We start from the raw sequence: 6,973 nt of genomic DNA, 5'->3' as shown, positions 1-6,973 counted from the left end.
TGCTTGAATTTCGATGTCTGGCATATCTCACTTAATACAATACACCAGTCTATAATGGAAACCATGGGGAAAATTAGAAGTAACTTAAAAAAGACCTAGGTGTATATCATACACGTGAGACAACAAGAAAATGAAAACCCAAGCACACCAGTAACAATGAAGGCATTAAATCAGTAATCAAATTCATCCCATAAAAGAATAGGACTCCTGACCTGGCTTCCATGCTGTGTGCTCGCTCTAGCCCTTGCCCCAGCCCCTGCCCTTGCTCTCCAGAGCAGGCCTGTGGGCTCCAACTCCGGTTTGGAATGCAGGCCTGGTGTGGTCTCTCAAGGGACTGAACAATGCAGAAGGACAGTGGCCCACTGGTGCCTTTACATTATCCTGGCTTTGGCTATGCAGCCCTGGTTGCTACTGGTGGGATTATTGACTATGCAAAAACAGGTAGTGTGCAGTCCCTGGCTGCTGGAATCTTCTTCGGGAGCCTAGCAGGCTTTGGCTCTTACCAGCTGTCCCAAGATCCCAGGAATGTGTGATTTTTCCTAACTACGTCCGGGACCTTGGCTGGCATCATGGGGATGAGATTCTACAACTCTGGAAAATTTAGGCGGACTGGTTTAATCGTAGGTGCCAGTTTGCTGATGGTTGCCAAGCTTGGAATTAGCATGTTGAGATCTCCCCATCCGTAGCAGCCAAACCCCTGCTTGGGCTCACGAAGAATTGAAACTCTCCAAACTTTCACATTGACAATGTCTGAAGAAAAAACATACAGCACATTTACATATTCTGACATTTTAAAAATGTACACTGAACATGATGAGGTGACAATGAGCTTTAACTGTTGTAACTGTTCAGGGTAGCGAGTGTCTAACCTGGGATCAGATGTTGCCTTCACACAATTTTATTCTTGTATAATGGCATCTCCCCTTTCTGTACTAGTAAAGGGGTAAAATGTTGAGTGTCAGCACTGGGAGCCTCACAGCCACACGTCCTGCCCAGAAGTGTGTGAAATCTCTTGGTGACAGTTGTGATGTGGGATCTTTTGCATAGGTCTGCTAAGAAATTATGTTACAATGAAATACCAGTGAAAATAAAGTTTACTGTTAAGAAAAAAACAAAGAATATCCAAGAATGAGGTGTGTCCACTGGAAATTCTACCGTCCATTTCAACTTCTTCAGTAAAACGAATTACAATGCTTGATTTTTCTAAAATTACCATAATTAACTGTCATGGTTTTAGAAAGAACAAAATACACAGTATATAATAATAAACAGAATCTAGGTATAACATCTCTAAAAGCTGCTAAAATGTATTACTGGATAAGCGATTTTAAAGCACTGGACAGAAACTGTTTAATAACACAAAACATCCTACAAACAGAAGTTTTCCCAAACTGCAATAAGACAATTGCTCAACTACAGAGCCATCAGCTCTCCGTGGTCATTTATCATTACTGGTAATTCAGGCTTTTACTTTAAAATGGAATGCAATTTTAAAGTTAGAATCAACTTAGGGTAAGATGTTATTTTTTTCTCCTTTTGTGCTCTGTGAGTCATGTCCCAAAATTTGATTCCTCAAGTTTCCAGCTTACTTGAGAGGTAGAGATTACTAATGTAGCTCAAACAAATTTCAGTACATCTTAATTTAATGCAAACAAGGTTTTAAAAACTGTTCCAAACAGGTTACAATATGTTCTTTTAAACTATAAATTCTATAATAAATGTTTGATAGGAAAAATGATGTTATTAACCTTTTCCTTATTTTTATGTTCAGGATATTTTGATAACACATAGAATGAAAAGTTACCAATTTTAAAACTAATATTTGTTCACTTATTATTTTAGTTATTGAAAGTATATACTCTCAACAGCCTATTCAATGACTTATGATGTATTCAATATAACATCCTCTTTATCTTTAATAAAATTTGCGTGATATTTGTCATGGATTTCTTCAAATCTTAGGATAAATGATATATACTCAATCACACAATTAGAGACTTTTCAGCCAAAATAATCGATGTATAACTCTTTGAAATACATGAAGAATTTGCAAATTCTGTCAGCATCTTCACCTACTGAAAGGAAAATGCCAAGGGTTATACCACTTTATTCTGTAGAATTTACAAAGTACTTTATCATGAAATCTGTTTCTTCATTCAGTAGCTAATAGTCATTTTATGTGTGTGGCTTTAATACTCTGAAACATAACATTCATCTAAGTAGACACAAGAATTCAGTTATTGTATACTCTAAGCATCTGTGGTTTGGACAGATGGCTCAGTAGTAAAGGCACTTTCCACCAACCCCAGTGATAAGAATTCAAACCATAGGACCCATATGATAGAAGGAGAAAACAGCTTCCTTCAACTTGTTCTCTGAAACTCCACAACCATGACCTGTCAGGCACACACACACACACACACACACACACACACACACACACACACACACACCATGTTCACCACATAATAAGAGGAGTTGGTGATATAAAATTTTAAAGGAATATTTAGGTTTTGTGGACATGTGTGTAATATTGATATTTATGGTGTTGAGGCCAAATATAAATGAGTTTACCTTGAAAATAGCTTTTAATTTATACAGTAATATTAAATTTCTCATGACATGATCAAAATAGAGACTCTGTTAGGATAATACCAAAAGGATTTTCAGAATTAAAGTTACATTGTAAAGTCATTTTATAGCAATACAATTAAGTTCACATTTGACTAGTGATTTTAGTTGTGAAAGCAATATCTAGCTTAGTTGTGACATGCAATTATAGTATGAGCCATCATTTATATTGTATCTATTTCCTGCGTATGTAAATATGACATGAATATAGTAAACATGTCATCTATATAAGTATTTTCTTTCTGCACTATTTCTTTTCTTATTCTATTTTCTTTCTTAATTCACCTTATGATGAACTTTTATTTAGCTTTATTTTCTGGTGTGTGCATGTGTATATGCATATGTGTGAATAAATATTTTTACATTATTTTTAAAGGAAGAATTGCTCCAGGAATTATGGAAAGAATATTTTCAGGCTCTTAACAAAACAGTTCCAATTTCAGTGTATTTCTGTAAGTTTTCAATAAATAAATGTCATCTCCACCTTGGCAATGTTAGCTATGAGCCAATTATAGAATATAGAGTTAAATCTGGGATTAGATAGAAAATGTCCATCTATATCAGCTTTATTATCTGGAAATTGAGCATGCAGAAAACTATGAATTATGCTGACCAATTCACTAAAAATTGAAGTTACTGGAAGAGAGGAAGTTGGCTGTCTTATGTGAGACTTGTGCTAACCAGTTATAGCCAAGTTGGGGTGTATGGTTTTCTCTTTCTGATGATGGGGGGTTCAGGGATAGTGGAAGGAGGGATTATATTTAAATGTGAAAGAGTAGTATTCTGAAGCATAGACCACTTCCATAGAAATAAAAACTAATAACAGACAAGATTAATATAAAAGTAACCAGTGATGTTAAACAGGTAAAGACCACTGAGTCTATTATATTAATAATAAAAAACCTGTGTGAATGTAAAGTGTGAGCAAGCAAGTTCTTGATGAAATAAAAGTAATTAAACTTAAAAGAAGCCACCTACAAATTCATATATTAGAGAATATTGTAATATAAGTTCTATGAAAGGCAAAATACATAAAGAAATGAAAACAAAATCTTACTCTAAAAATGCTGTATTTGTGGAGACACAGTGTCAAAATTCAAAGAAAAAAGACAAGTTGGATATCTATATATATATATATGTATATATATATATATATAGGTATATGTATACTAAACTGAATCAACAATTAAGAATTTCCTTAGAATAATGGACCAAAACCCAGTGAGCTATGATGGTGAATTTCACATACTATTCCAAAAGAAATACCAGTTTTCCAGGAATTTTCTTCATCTGTCATTATTAAAAAAGAAAAATATGTAGACATTTCAAGACGGTGGTGTTGCAGACCCAAGTGGCCTGTGCTTTGGGGGTTGTACCCAAAATCTGCAGCAAATCCTAGAATTGTTCATTTTCTTCTAGTAATTATACTTTCAGGTCCTCTATTCTACTTTAACCTATTTTGAGTGCGTTTTCATACATGAGATGAAATCACAATACATCTTAATTTTTCTACCTAAGGCTAAGCTATTTTCCTAATTGTATTAATTATAAATTAAAAAGAGTTTTCATTATGATATATATGAACAGAAATGTCATTATATATGTCTATTATATATATAATTCTTTTTGCTCATATTTATAACTCTTTATGATCTCTCATCACACTCGTACTCATGCAATACTTATCACTTTTCTAATCAGTCTGCCTCTCCAATCATGTCTTGTCAGCTTGCTTGTGTTGGTGACCCACTAAATTTAACTTAGAGTTAATTTAGAGTTCTTCAATTCGGGTGTGTGAGGAGATATTTGTGTGAACAGGTCACTTACCAGTGGCTATTACACTGAAGAAATGCATCTCCTTCCCATGCCTGCAGCACAAAGCGACTGAAAATAGTTCCTTAGGGAGGGCCAAGGCCTCTTGAGCTCTTTGTCATCCATGATTTAATTCTGATATTTCTCTCATTGTGCAGGTCTCCTGTGGAAAAATTACAGCTCGTGAGTTCAAGGGTGCAATGTCTGTGAAGACAGCATTCCACAACACTCAGCTACATTCCTGGGTTTAACATTCTTTTGTGCCCATAGCCCTGCTTTATAAATGCCCATTAAGCCATGGAGAAAGTGACATTGATGACACATTTAGATCTGAGAGTTCAGCAGTCATTTCTGAGGACTTGGGTAAGTTTTGAGTCTCTACAATAATTGCTCTCCGCTTTGTAAGAAGCTCTTATGACAAAGGCCAAAAGGAGCACTATTTTCTTGGCAGACACAAATAATTAAAAGACATTTTAATGGGCATACACCCACCTACTATCACAACATGGCAGCTTCTAAGTGAATCTGTTTTCATTGTTGTCACACAAAAACTCTACTAATTTTGTATGTTGGTTTGTATTCTGAAATTCTGCTGAATTCACTTAATGTTTCTAAACTTGTATGATAGTCTTTAGGGTCTGCTATACTACATAAGATTTTATTATATACAGAGAAACAATTATTTTTTTCTTTTCAATTTATAAGGGTTTTATTTATTACTAATACTCAATTATCTAGGTGAAAATTTCTAATATACATTTTTCAAAACAAGATATGGAAATGGTCAACATATTTATGGAAAAAGTAACAAATACCATTAAGCAAGTGAAAGATGTAAAATAAACTTGCTTTGTGTTCTGACTTCTTAGAAGGACATTTATCAAGAGAAAAAAGACTATGCATTGGAAAAACTGTGCATAATGATCAATGTTCTATACTACTTATGAAAATAAAAATTAGTACATTACCATGGGAGACAGTTTGGTCCTCTGCAAGATCCTCAACTGCAGTTGATCTCCTGGCCATCTCTCCAGTCCTCACTGTTGAATTCTTAAGAGTTTCATGTCCTTTTTGTATTTCTTTTACTGTATTGATTTTTCAATTTAATTTTCAACAACATTGAAACTAATTTCCTGTTTTTGTTGTTGTTTGAAATTAAGAGCTAGTCAGTAGACACATGTTTCTAAACTAAAGTTAGGTATTAGACATATTAACAGTTGGGGATCTGTAGGAAGAGCTCAATGGTAAAGAAGGAAGCCCTGCTGAATTTCCAAGAGAGGGAGAAAGGGAGAGACAGAAAGAGAGAGACAGAAAGACATAATGATAGAGTCAGAAAGAGAGCAGGAGAGGGAGAGATGAAGAGAGGAAGGAGGCAAAAGGCAGTGACGATATTGAGAGCAGAGTGGTAAACATTTTCTGAGAAACTGGAAGCCATAGTGTCTCCTGTTGACTGACTCTGGATGGATATGCTGGAAGTACACCCACATTTCAAATGCCTTTTTCTTAGTTTCTCTCTTTTTAATCATGGACAAATCAAGAGCTGTTCTCTCACACATCTAATGCTGGAACTTAGCAATTTAACAGTTCCTTAAAGAATAACAATAATAGGAAAAATAATTCCTGATACATTCTGCTTTATGGATGGTGTGTTTTTGGTTTCGTTGCTCAATTTGTGAACCTGCATTTTTTGAAATGCTGAAATGTTGTGGATATGTTAAAATCATGTCAATATATATATGGACAGCTTAAGGATCAACAATAGACTGGAACTTCAAAATCAAATTTCCATACCAATAAACAAAATATTACAATTCAAAAATACAAATTAGAGCAAAAATATCATTTGTGTCATTTTACTGTGTTATTGTGTATGTGTGTCTGTATATGTGTGAAAGTGAGAGACACAGAGAGAGAGAGAGAGAGAGAGAGAGAGAGAGAGAGAGAGAGAATTCAATCAATCATTCAAAAAGAGGACATGAGAAAAATATGTAAGCCTTTTAAAGCAGAGAAATTTCTTCTTGGTGCCTTCCCACTCATGAGTGACAGATTGGCAGAGTGTAAAACTCTCTAAAACCTCTATCTGCTGCTCTGCTCTGGAGGGTAATATTCTGTACTGTCCAAGTTTCTATCCTTTTCTAGAGGGTTTGTTTTCTGTCTACTTGGACACTTCCCTGTTTCTTTCTCTTTATATCAAGACACTCTTAATGCTTTCCTGAGGTTTATGAGTCTCTTTCCCTTTATTTTCAGATTCTCTAGTATCATCATTCTCCTGGTAAAATTAATAGATATATGTTAATAATTTGCCCAAATCATTTGTATTTGCGGTCATTTGTTTTACATTATATCAAATTATGATAAAACAAAAGTTTAAAATTATCACCCAAATACTATTAAGTAAATCAAATACGAAGTTTTAAAAGAGCTCACTTTGTGCTAATGCAATTATTTTTTACTTTCATTCACATCTACTGCATTCTGATTATCAGGTTTTCCTTGTTTGGTGTAGTATTAGTCCACTCTTATTTAATTT

General features: G+C 34.4%; 1 pseudogene; it reads left to right on the top strand.

Annotated features, from left to right (window-relative positions):
- Positions 1-341: 341 nt before the first annotated feature.
- LOC101837285 lies at positions 342-686 on the top strand (annotated as a pseudogene).
- The last annotated feature ends 6,287 nt before the right edge of the window (positions 687-6,973 follow it).

Source organism: Mesocricetus auratus, unplaced genomic scaffold (assembly GCF_017639785.1).
Source record: "Mesocricetus auratus isolate SY011 unplaced genomic scaffold, BCM_Maur_2.0 Super-Scaffold_100024, whole genome shotgun sequence".
Lineage (NCBI taxonomy): Eukaryota > Metazoa > Chordata > Mammalia > Rodentia > Cricetidae > Mesocricetus > Mesocricetus auratus.
The sequence above is the reverse complement of the archived record's forward strand: the minus strand, read 5'-3'. Positions and strand labels throughout refer to the sequence as shown.